The following is an 11,897-nucleotide window of genomic DNA, read 5'->3' on the forward strand; positions in this document are numbered from 1 at the left end:
CAAACTTTTGATAGCCTGAATCTAAATCATGAGAAAAATGATTAAATGTTCATTTATCTATGTCACCTCAATGAACAATAAAATCTTCTTTAACTTAAGGACATTTTTGTAAATTATTACAGAAAAAAACAATCTATACTGAACTATGTGGAGTAACCTTTTTCACTAGCTTTAAAACTGAATTGCAGAAGTTGATTTTCAGGCACCATTGGCAAATGATGTCTGACATTCTCAAAACTTCATACACTGGAGCAATCTTTGAGGCCGCCCCCCCCGTGTATTTATTATAAGCTTAAAATACTTCCCATACCAGAATCGAAGCTTAAAAGGAAACGCCTATTGCTACAGTGCTGGAACAAAAATTTGCACAAACCTTTAGTTGCTTTGGAACAGGCCCACGGTGGATATTCTCCTTCTCAGTCGACTGAGGTTGGCGATCGAGTTTGTGTCGTACAGTCTGTAGTTCGGTCTTCACCTCAGCCACTTCTTTACAAGCGTTTTCCAGTTCCACGCTCAAACTGTTTAGTTTGGCATTTTGCCGCTTTACTATATCCCCAAGTTCTTTGATTGTGTCGAACAACTGTCGAATTTCTCGGTTTGAGACCACCAGGTTCTCCCGATTTCTAATAGAATCTTCTCGTAAAGGCTCTGGATGGGATGGAACTGCGCTTGATCGGGCGCCGGTTGATGAGCTTGAGCCGAATGGTCGTCGACTCAAAGTGGTACTGGTATTACCGCTCCAGAAGAAAGATGCAGCCACATCGATGTCAAAACTAAAATCGTCCAGCGAAGATTATGTGACGCGTCCACAGGTCGAGCGACGCTTCTCTTTCCCTCCTATTTCGTCTAAGCGACCCGTAAGCCAATAATCTACTTCTAGAGCAACCACGTGAGTAAGACTAACCAATAAGCGCTTTCTCATTGAATGTCACGCATTTTGTCGGCATGACTGTCGGCACTTAACTCGGTAGCATATTAATAGTTGCTGAGAGTTCTTCACCAAGGCAGCATAATAGGTGAAAGTACGGATCAATTGAGAAGGAAATTTTGTGAAACTGCGCTTCTTGGTTTGGGGAAAGCTTCTATTATGATCACATATGTGAAAAGTCCAGTTTGCAGAGATTAAACGTGAAAGGTGAGTTGAGTTAATAACGAGGTTGATCTTTCTGAACATAGGTCGACGATAGTTGAAATTCCTGAAAAGTTTCCTTCAGTCCTCATAGTGTTTTAAGCCCGGGTCGCACAAGATATAATACTCTTGATTATTTGCGATGGTTCAAAGTTAAGCCGTTTTGAGAGAAGGAAGAATCTTGTTCTGCGCGGGCTGGACAGAACTGAAAAACCCCTGCGCATGGTAGAGACTCGCGCGTGGGGGAAACTGGGGACGACAACTTTAAACCATAGCAACACGTACGTGAAATGGCGGAATTTTCGGAAAAAAAAATGAACAGCGCCATTTTTTACTCCAGTTAAGACTTAGGTAGAACTTGCGCGCTTTAAACCTTCGCCAAAGACCGACTGGTAAGAGTGCTAAGACATATCTCCTGAACACAAACCAAAATTTTACAGCAAAAACAAGAGTCCAAGATCTCTGCTGGAACATCTGAAAGCATTACCAACAGTTTTTTAAATAGTAACTATCACCTGTAAAACCTGTAATATCAATTAAGCTCGGCTGTAACAGGTATTACAGGTTACAGGTTACAGCCCCTAACAACAATGCCACATGCACAGTACTTTTACAGCTCTGTCCAGGCTGTCTGTTATGTGCTGTGTTTATGTAATTACATTCAAAACTTTGTTGGGGCAGGGCCAGGATTTTTCTGACTTTTTCCTATGTATCAACATAAGGTCCACCAATCAATTAAATGTACAGTACTTCAGTTCTCTGCGGAAAATGACATTCAGATGTGGAAAAACACAGTCTGTTGTTTTACAATGTTATATGTAAACAGCTTGATGCAAATTGACCTTTTTAATAATAATAATTTTTCTTTATTTGCTTTTGTTTTACTTTTGACTCTTGGGTACACAAAGGTTGTGTAAAGGTTGTTATTTTATACCCCAGGAAATACACCTGTAGCAATGCTATTGCATGTTGCTCTGTAAAAGGAGCCTCACTGTATATCAGCTCATTGATACTGATCAATCTGACATTCATCTTGTGTTGTTAGTCACTCCTAGAATTGGTGACAAGTTCTACTGTAATCACTGCAAGAAAAGTGAGCAAAAGTACCTTCTACGAGAATCAGACACTATATGGTGATATTGCATGTGGATTCTCTAGTCAAAATGTGGAGCTTGAGTTAGACATGGACTCTGATTCAGAAAATGAAGGTGCTCTTCCTTGTTGGGATGATGGAGACAGGCAGTTCTTTTCAGAAGGAGATTCTAGTGGTGGTGAAAATGATGTAGATGATGAAATGTTACCAGAGGAGTCCTCAGTGGAAAAACATGAAAGCTCCATGCAATCAGAACAGCAACTCTTGGTTAGTTTATAGAATATTATTGGTTCATACAGCAAACTAATACAAAAAGAGCAGATCATAACATTGCCATCTCTCTTAATGACCCTCATAACATGGCTTTTCCTCTTAAATCACTCTTCTTAGGTAGCTTAATCTCTCATAAACCAATAGAAAAATGTTTTCTGGGGATTACTTTTCCAACTTAAGCTAGGTTTTACTGTTGTATCTTAGGTAAAAATTTAGATGAGGCAAGTGCCTTGTCTTGCCTTAGGCTACAGTGTGGCTACTGCCCTGCTTTAATGTATAAAACTTCTTTTAGTGAAATATTTTGATATTCATTTTATTCACAAGTGATGTAAATACATGCAGAATGATGTACATGTATACTGAACCTTGAGTACTATTTATTGCTATTGTTTCTGATGTACTGTTATTTCATTTCAGGAGGATGATGTAGAGAACAATACGCAGAGCTTTGAGTATTCTCATGAAATGGAAAACAGTGCAAAAAAAATGTGGTAAACAGAAGGAAACAGGAAGTGATTGCACAGAACTGAGGGCTTTGCTTTTATTCTTACTTCTGTGGCAGGCAATGTTCAAAGTTGCAGACAGGGCTGTTGTTCTAGTCTTAAAGTTTTTCAAGCTGTTCTTATCTGGTATTGGTAAGATGATGCAACCAGAAGTTCTTATTAACTTTGCCAAGATCATCCCAGAAACATCGTACATGATTCGAAAAATCTTGGCCTTCAGAAGGACAGTTTTATTAAAAATGCAGTTTGCCTTAAGTGTAAAACTCTCTATAATTTTGATGAATGTGTTTGCCAAAGGCCAAATGGTGAGGTTGTATCAGCAAAATGCAGTCATGTGAGTTATCCACGCCACCCACACCAAGCCCGAAGGAGGCCATGTGGTTCCGTTCTGATGAAAGTTATGAGGTCAAGAGCAGGAAAGACATTCTTGTATCCTAAAAACTGAGGTGCTTTAAAAAGGTTACTGATTCATTACAAGACCTTATTAACAAGCCAAACTTCATGGAAAACTGTGATAAGTGGAGAAATTGTTCCACTCAGCTGTCAGACAATGTTCTTGGAGACTGTTTTGAAGGAAGAGTTTGGAAAGAGTTTCAGTATGTGGATGGAGAGCCCTATCTTGCTATACCAATAACTTTGCTCTCATGTTGAACATTGACTGGCTTCAGCCCACTCTTCATGGTTCAAAATCCATTTGTGTCATTTACATGGTTGTAATGAACCTTCCAAAAGAGGAACGCTTCAAACCTGAAAATCTTATTGTTGTTGGAATAATTCCTGGGCCAAAGGATCCTAAGCATTATATCAATTCCTTCCTGCAGCCATTAGTAGATGACCTTATTGACTTGTGAGATGGAGTTATCTTAGACACAAACATTTCTGGAACTGGGGAGATGTTCTGAGCTGCTATCTTAGCTTTGTCAAGTGATACACCAGCAACTTAGAAATGTGGAGGTTTTATTGGCCATACTGCAAAGAAAGGTGAGTGCTCAAAGATGCACTATAACTAGAGTGTTTTATACAATTTTAATAATAACTCCTTGGTTATTTTTTTTTTGTATTTGTGTATGTATACCTACCAACTCACATGTCTTGGGAATCAAAAACTTTAATCTCAAGTCAGCCCTCACCAGCTGACCAATTCCTCACACCTAGCAGAAAAGTTTGAGCTAATACATCCTCTGACTTTTAGAAGGGAAGTGCTAGAGACGAGGTTGTGTTTTCATGTGTTAGGAAGTTTGGAATTGTTTGGGACTGCATTCGAAGTCTTTGGATTATCTCCAGATATGATCAGGTTCTCTATCAAAAATCCTGGCACTTGTAGGATAAAAATCTTGCACCCTTGGCTCAAAAAAGGTTGGCAGATATATGTTTGTTGTGTGTGTAAATACATGCTTGTTGCACTGGCATCATTGTTTATGTGGTATTTTACTTTATTTTCAGGATGCAGCAAATGCTTTAAAAAATTTCCAAGAGCATCATTTGGTGATAAACCTGCTTTCTCAGGATTTGATAGAGAAAGCTGGGAACAGCAATCTAATGAAGACCATCGAGCATATGCAGAGAAAGTTTGCCAAGCTAAAACACCAAGTGATGCCCAGAAGTTTACCTCTTCAAGTGGAGCACATTACTCTGTCCTGTTCCAGCTTCCATACTATGATGCTATAAGATTCGCACTGATTGATCCCATGCATAACTTGCCTCTTGGGGGTGCCAAACATGTTCTTAAGACTTGGACTGAAATGGGAATTTTGAGTAAGTCTGACTTGGAGAGAGAACAGAAACGTGTCAGTCTTGTTAAGCCACCATCTGAAATTGTGTGCATCGAAAGCAAAATTTCTGAAGGATTTAAGGGATTCACTGGTGACCAGTGGAAGAACTGGGTGTGTATTTACTCCTTTTTTGCTTTAAAGGGAGCAATACCCAGTGGACACAATGGAATGTGGACAGCATTTGTACATGCCTGTCAACTGCTTTGCAGAAAAGTTATCACCAAGGAGGAGTGTATGGAAGCTGACCACAAGCGGATGCGATTTTGTGTAATGTTTAGAAGCCCTCTGCTGGAAGGAGAAGTGCACACCAAACATGCATCTTCATGGCCATTTTAAGGATTGCATACTTGGTTATGGACCTGTTTTCTCTTTTTGGTGCTTCTCATCTGAGAGGTACAATGGAATTATGAGAGATTACCATACAAACAATGTTAATATTGGTAGGTATTAAACTCTTCTCTAATAAATTTTAAAAAATGAAAATTAATTCTTTCAAACTGGTCTTTCCTTTCTTGACATTTTGATAGAATGCAGTCACGCCATATTCTTTGAAATGAAAAAAAAATATGTGAACACTCGAAGCTCCATATTCAAACATATATGTACATGTATACATGTTACATAAATATAAAAGTTTAAAGCAGACAGGCCATTAGGTCTGTGGCAACAAAGCACTTATACAGTGTAGTAGCAAAACTCATTAGCTTTTGACCAGACCTGAATGACCGACCGACCAAACAACTGACTGTCAAATTAAAAACGAATGATAATAAGTCCACAAAAGTATCACATAACGTTTTGTTATTATCAAAATTTTATGGTGGACTTTAATTTTAACCTTGCACCTGCCAGAGGCCTGATACCCTGTTTGTGGCATGTTGCTTTGTGTAAGCCTTTGCATAATGCCTAGATGTATCAGAATACATTATGAACAATATGTTAACTGGTTTTCATTATATTATCCCCAGGAGTTCAAATTATATTTCCAGGAGGCATGGAAGAGTTCCAGCAACTTATGGATCGTGAAGGCAAGCAAAAAGGAAATTTACTAGAAGCAAGTGTCCGTGTCCAGCAGTTCTGCAACATGGTTGAATCTGAAACTGGCAGTCCAGTGAATGTTAACCTTAGTAAAACTGAGACTCAAGTACCACTACCACCAATTAAAAGGGGATGCAATTGAAAGTGATGATGTGAGGAGACTACAGAAGACTTACGAGGCCATGTATGCTGGTGGTAGAATCATCCATATTTCCAGCTTCTGTGATAAGTTCAAGACCTTTTATACAAAGGATACCGTTGTGCAGCAGACTCAGCTTGGAACCAACAGCCTTTGATGACTCTAGTAGACCTGCTACCATTAGGGACTTTCTGCAACATGATGTGGCTATCAAAATGGAGAATGGAAAATCTCAAAAGATCACCCACCTTCTAGCATTAGTTGAATGGTATGCTAGGCATTCTCAGTGTAACAGGTATTCAAAACCTGTAGAGATTTGGGCGAATCATTTCGAGTCAGTTATTCCAGAACATGCCTTTATGTGCCAGTGGGAAGATTCCAGTCAAGCTGTGTCTGTTAAATATCAAGTTACACTTCTGCGCCATCAGAAAAAGTTCATGAAATAATACCATTACCAAACTCAGTTAGAGTCCAGCATTACGGAGCTTTAATTTATGGAAAGGAAAACAGATTGCAGAAAGTGGATTTGGTGTTGGTACTTTCTCAATGAACATCTGTACATGATTGAGTCCCAAGATACATTTTCATTTCTAGATATTTACATTCTGAAACATTTTCCTAAGTTGGATCATGATAAGCTGAATTGGTTGACAACAGTAATTATTTTGGTTAGAGACTGAAATAAATCAGTGATCACATAACATGACATGTTAGATTAATAAGAATATTGTATTTAGATGTTTATGTACTGTCACAATTCAGTCAATTTGCAATTAATGTCATTTGATTATGCTATTGCTAAAAGTGGTTTGCACAAGTAGTTCTTTAATATAGCAATAGGTACCAAATGTATTGTGTGATCATGTACAACAGTTAGTGTATGAGAAGTTATGGTATAAACTCTCATGAAATAGCTGTAATTATTTATTTTTGTGCAGTAAAATATTGAAACTTTAGTATGGTTCTTTAAGGGAAACCCAAAATATTGCTGTCAGTGTTTCATATCATTTTTTATTAGTTTTTAAATGTTACATGTATTACAATCCAGTGGCTGACTGTTGGCCAAATTGCAATTTTATGCAACAACAATAACAACAACAACAAATTTATCGAAGTATTTCCTAATAATACATGGCATTACCTATTAGTTGAGCTGAAGAAAATACAATAAAGCTCGAATCATTTTACAAAAGAAGTTCCCAGACATTGTTACTAATTACGTATCTTTAATATGCTATGTTTAATAGATGGGCCACTAGGTTGTGCTAAAACTTTTTGTCCTGATAGCTGGGTTGTTGCCTGTTGTCATATATCATATGCCGTTTTCCAAGTGACTTTTCCTAATCCAAGTGTTAACGCTTTATAAAAAAAGAAAACAAGAAAGAAGGCCAAACATCTCTGAAATTTGGAAAAGAATTGTCGATGAGAACATTTCCCTCTTGCCTACTATGGTTTCTTTTGTCCAATTATTTTCAGAGCTATTGTAATTTAGAGTATTTTGTATCAATTACAAGTCTAATTCACTCATGGTATATTATTGTTTCACAGAATGACGCTAGCTCACTCTGAAGGTCTCGTTCCACTATCGACCTTAGATTAAAAAAAAAAAAAAAAAAAGAATTATGATAGTTTTCAGAATTCATGAGAGGTATATACTGACACAGTAGAGAATGCTGAAGGGGCTCTCTGATTACCTTGTCAAACTCCGAATATTCTCAGTTTTTCAACGCTGGGAGATTTACGCGGGACTTGCGCCAGAAAGCATTGTAATCGTTGCAGGAATAATTTAGTTTAAATAGCTAGTTTTTAATTCACTGTGTTAGTATACACCAAAACAACTACTCGCATCAGCATCATTGGTAAATATCACCAGCGGTTTGATAAATATCAACCACTACCTACTTCCACTTCGCTGAATAGTTGTTAGCTATCAAGAATTTTTTAAACTCGAGCAAGTGGTACACCAACCAATTTTTTACGATGTAATTGTTCTTCCTTTTCCTTATCCGTTTTCTTTTTCTTTTGGGAATTAAAGCGCATGCAAAACATCTCGCATGGTATCACGGAATTTCTGAGTGCAATAATTCTGAGTCAAAGTAAACTGAACGCTAGATATGAGATTTGTAAATCTTTTCGAGATCGCTTAGAAGGTCCTCATCAACATAGTTTGGAATGTATGGGTTGTCTCGACTGCAAGTCATTTAATTATTTGGGAACCGTGACCGGCAATCAACTCTTGCAATTTCCAAGTGTCTACAAAGATTGAAGTTTTCTAACGATATCTTTTTTTTAAGTTTTAAATTCAGTTTTACCGAGTTTTCAGTTTTTCAGTTTTATCTAAATGACAAGTAAAAAAAACCCTTCGAATGTGCATGTGTACTCAAGATTTACGGCAATTCCGTTTGCGGTCCGCGATTTCAATTTTTGCCAAATTTAAGTATTCTAAACACTTTTGTAAATTTAAACGACGACTCCGTGCAATGTTAATCCAAGCTGAGACAACTTAAACAAATTTTGTTAAAGGAAAGTAGTGTACCGCGAGTAAACAAAACAGTTGGACGACGTTTGAATCAGTACAAACGAAACACGGCTCGATGTTGTTGTCTTTCGATTTCTCCGACTTCAGCCGTGGTGTGGTCTAGTAACGTTATTAAAGAATTAAAAGTTAAGTCCCAACGATGAAAATAAACTTCACCGGTTAAAATCCTACAACTGAATTTATTTTTCATCATAAAAAAGCTCCGCAAGACATTTAAACTGATTTCTTCAGAAGCCTTTATGCACAGACTATTATGAAGTATTCTTCAGTAGAATTTCATTGTTTACAGATTATTTTCGTGTTCTCTCAACATCCCAAGTGGTTTACATACGACGGCAAAGCGATGCTTAGCTATCCCGGGTTAACGCACGCGAGATTTTCGCTTGTGATCGTTGCAGGGTAATAGGAGTTATAATAATCTCTTTGTGCTATATTATCTCACTTTTTTCGTATATACTACGAGTACGTTTTGGTAGTGGAGTAAGGCTAGAACCAAAGGAAAAATTAAACATGTTCTAGCTTCGCTAATCATTGAAGGTTGGGCAAACCACGGTCTTTTGTCGCGCTCAAGACTATAAATTCCTTATTTTAAGACAGGTTTTGTGCCTTTCGGTCCTGGATTTGCATTAAATTTTATTCAGATGATTTTTTTCCTGTCTTCACGTTTCACGTGAAAGGCTTGTGTAATCAACTTTATTTTGTTGGGAAACTCGCCAGTGCAATGTCGTTCACAACGGATTCAGAAAAAAGTTTTTGCTAAAAGTTTTTGTACGAGGCTATTTTCATATTCTATTCTATATTACATCTTACACTTTTCTGTACATAAAATTTTCTTTACTTTTATGACCTCAGAATCTCTCTCCGTGAGCTATGTTATTGCAATCGCTGCGCGCTGGACAAAATCTGTGAAATTTACACTTTCGATCGCTGTCCACACGGGTGTACTGGCCAAAAATCATTTTTGGCTTGTGGCGACGCGAAAAAAGAGAATTGGAGAACAACTGAAAGGGAAGTCGAGAGGACCGCTCTTAGTGAGAGCGGCACTTTATGCAGCTTTTTTAAGATATAACTGATAATGTGCGATATCACCCATGCATTCAAATGTCTGATTTGAAGGTTGGATTACATGCGTTCCTCTTATACCAATATTGAGAAAGACTCTAAACTTACAGCCTGTACAGTCGGGTATTATTGCTGAAAAAGCCTGATGGAAAATTCTTCTACTGGTTGTTGTTTAACCGCCCATCAAAAATAAATTAATGTATTTTCATTTGCAAAGTTCAGTAAGAGCTCTCTAAAAAAAGTTGTTACTTCTTTTCCCATGTTCTGATATCAGGGCCTAATATATACACCTTATTATTATTACAAGATTTTTCGTACATGGAGTTGTCATACTTCTTTCATGTTTATTGTATGCTATATTTACGCGATTTGTTTTAAACAACTTTTTTCATATATATATATAAGGTTATGTAACCAGAAAATCTCAACAAAACTATTTCTGATTCAATACACCTTTTTTAAGTGTTAAATATTCCTGCCACTCCACGCAAAAAAGTAAATCATTAAAAAAGAAGAAACAAGGCAAAAAACTTCTTATTACACTGTAACTGAAATGTTGAAAACACAAATTGTCAATCAGAGTATTTCGCTTTACCCTACTATTGTCTCTTTAGTGCAATTATTTTTAGGGCCACTGTAATTTAGAGTATTTTAAGGGCTTGGCATCAGGTTACAAAAATAAATACTGCATTCAAATACACATTTTATAATCTTCAGGCCAATAGCTTTCCAGTGATGTATAGTCTGCTATGGTTCTGATGAAAACCATAGCTGTTACAAATGATGCAAGCATTTAATTTTTTTTAGGTAAAACCCCGCCTTAAGTCTCATTCATGCATGTAGAGCATTGTTTCAAAAATGAATAAATTAAGGTCACTCTGCAGGTTTAAGAGTGCCCTTCTCGTTCAAATGTCGACCGTAACTTTTCAAACGACAACAATTCAGATAGTTTTCAGAATTTGTGAAAGGTATCTACTGACACAGTGGAAAACGCTGAAGGGGCGCTGTGATAAGCTACTCAAACTCCGAATATCCGAAGCTTTTTACCGCCAAGACATTTGCGTGGGATTTGCGCTTAAATGCTCTACAATCGTTGTAGGGATAAATGAGTCTGAGTAATATTCTAATGCTATATTATCTCACTGTTTTAGTATACACCAAAGCAAATTTGCAACTGCAGGTCATTTAGTTATTTGAGAGCCGTGACCGGCAGTCAACCTCTTGCAATTTCTAATTAAGTGTCAACATCCATCGCTCTGAACTCTGAGACCGACTTGAATCGTCGCCGATTCTTATATAAGCGTAATCACTAAAGTCCTGATTTATCCGTGGAAATGAAAATTTCGGCAAGAGAAGGAGTTTCTTCCATAAAATGTTGTCTCCGGCACATACTTGAGCAGCCATTTCGAATTCTTGTATACTCATACGAATTCTTGTATACAGCTTAAGAGGTTTATTGCTAGGACTGCTCATTTTATAGGGAAACGAAGAGTGGCACATAGTGTTCAGCAGAGGTCAAAGCAAGGGAGAAGCGGGGCTAAGTGTACAGTGCATTAGAATTAGAGGAAAGAGGACATTTGGATAAAACATTACTTAACTGTTCGGTAGATTTGGATTAAATGCCTATTCTGCATAAATAAACAGTGTATAAACTTACAGGTACCACAGCAGGGTGTTTTTCCTAAAAATGCCTGATGGTACTTCCTTGATCTGGTTGTTGTTCAACATCCTAACAAAACATCATTTAAAGGTGGTGTTTAGTACGTTGTACCAATCAATGAAGGTCAGGAAACGCAAGTAATGCCTACAAACAGACTTTTAGTGTCAATAAGGCGATGCTTACTTTTTAATTTTTCATATTAGAGTCTGCGGTAAGAAAACATGCTATACTATATAACAAAATGACTCTGAGGGTTTTAATTCGAAGCATTGAAAACAATTGTACACTTCAAAATTCCTCTCTACTCCCTCCCTCTCCTCCAATCAACAATTGTTATGATACATAAGGCATTATGATACATAAGGCTTTACGACACAAACTGACATGTAGTGTAGACCACGTCATAGGCCAGGCGATATTTATTTGTTTTAGGGTAGGGGTTAGGGTAAGTAGAGAAACCAAAAGAAGTTTAAAAGGGAAAATATTGAACTAAGAATACAGAATGTCTGAAATAGGCAGACTACTTAGGCAGAGAAGTATAGGGAAAATTCTCTGTTTTACGACTGGTTGACACGTGCCCCATGTCTGAGTTTCCATACGGGAAACTTAGTTTTTGAACATGCGCAGAGGTGGCCTCTTCGAAATTGAGGTGCCACAAGCCCACTGAGTTAAGACCTTTATCTATCAGG

General features: G+C 37.4%; 1 pseudogene across 1 annotated transcript; it reads left to right on the forward strand.

Moving 5' to 3' along the window:
* Nucleotides 1-1,053: 1,053 nt before the first annotated feature.
* Nucleotides 1,054-7,139, forward strand: LOC149052260 (uncharacterized; annotated as a pseudogene). The gene is made up of 5 exons (XR_016179178.1): nucleotides 1,054-1,135; nucleotides 2,175-2,489; nucleotides 2,913-3,979; nucleotides 4,442-5,210; nucleotides 5,739-7,139. The product of XR_016179178.1 is annotated as an uncharacterized LOC149052260 (transcript).
* The last annotated feature ends 4,758 nt before the right edge of the window (nucleotides 7,140-11,897 follow it).

The sequence above is a fragment of the Pocillopora damicornis genome, chromosome 1 (genome assembly GCF_964200805.1).
Source record: "Pocillopora damicornis chromosome 1, jaPocDami1.2, whole genome shotgun sequence".
Taxonomy (NCBI): Eukaryota; Metazoa; Cnidaria; class Anthozoa; order Scleractinia; family Pocilloporidae; genus Pocillopora; species Pocillopora damicornis.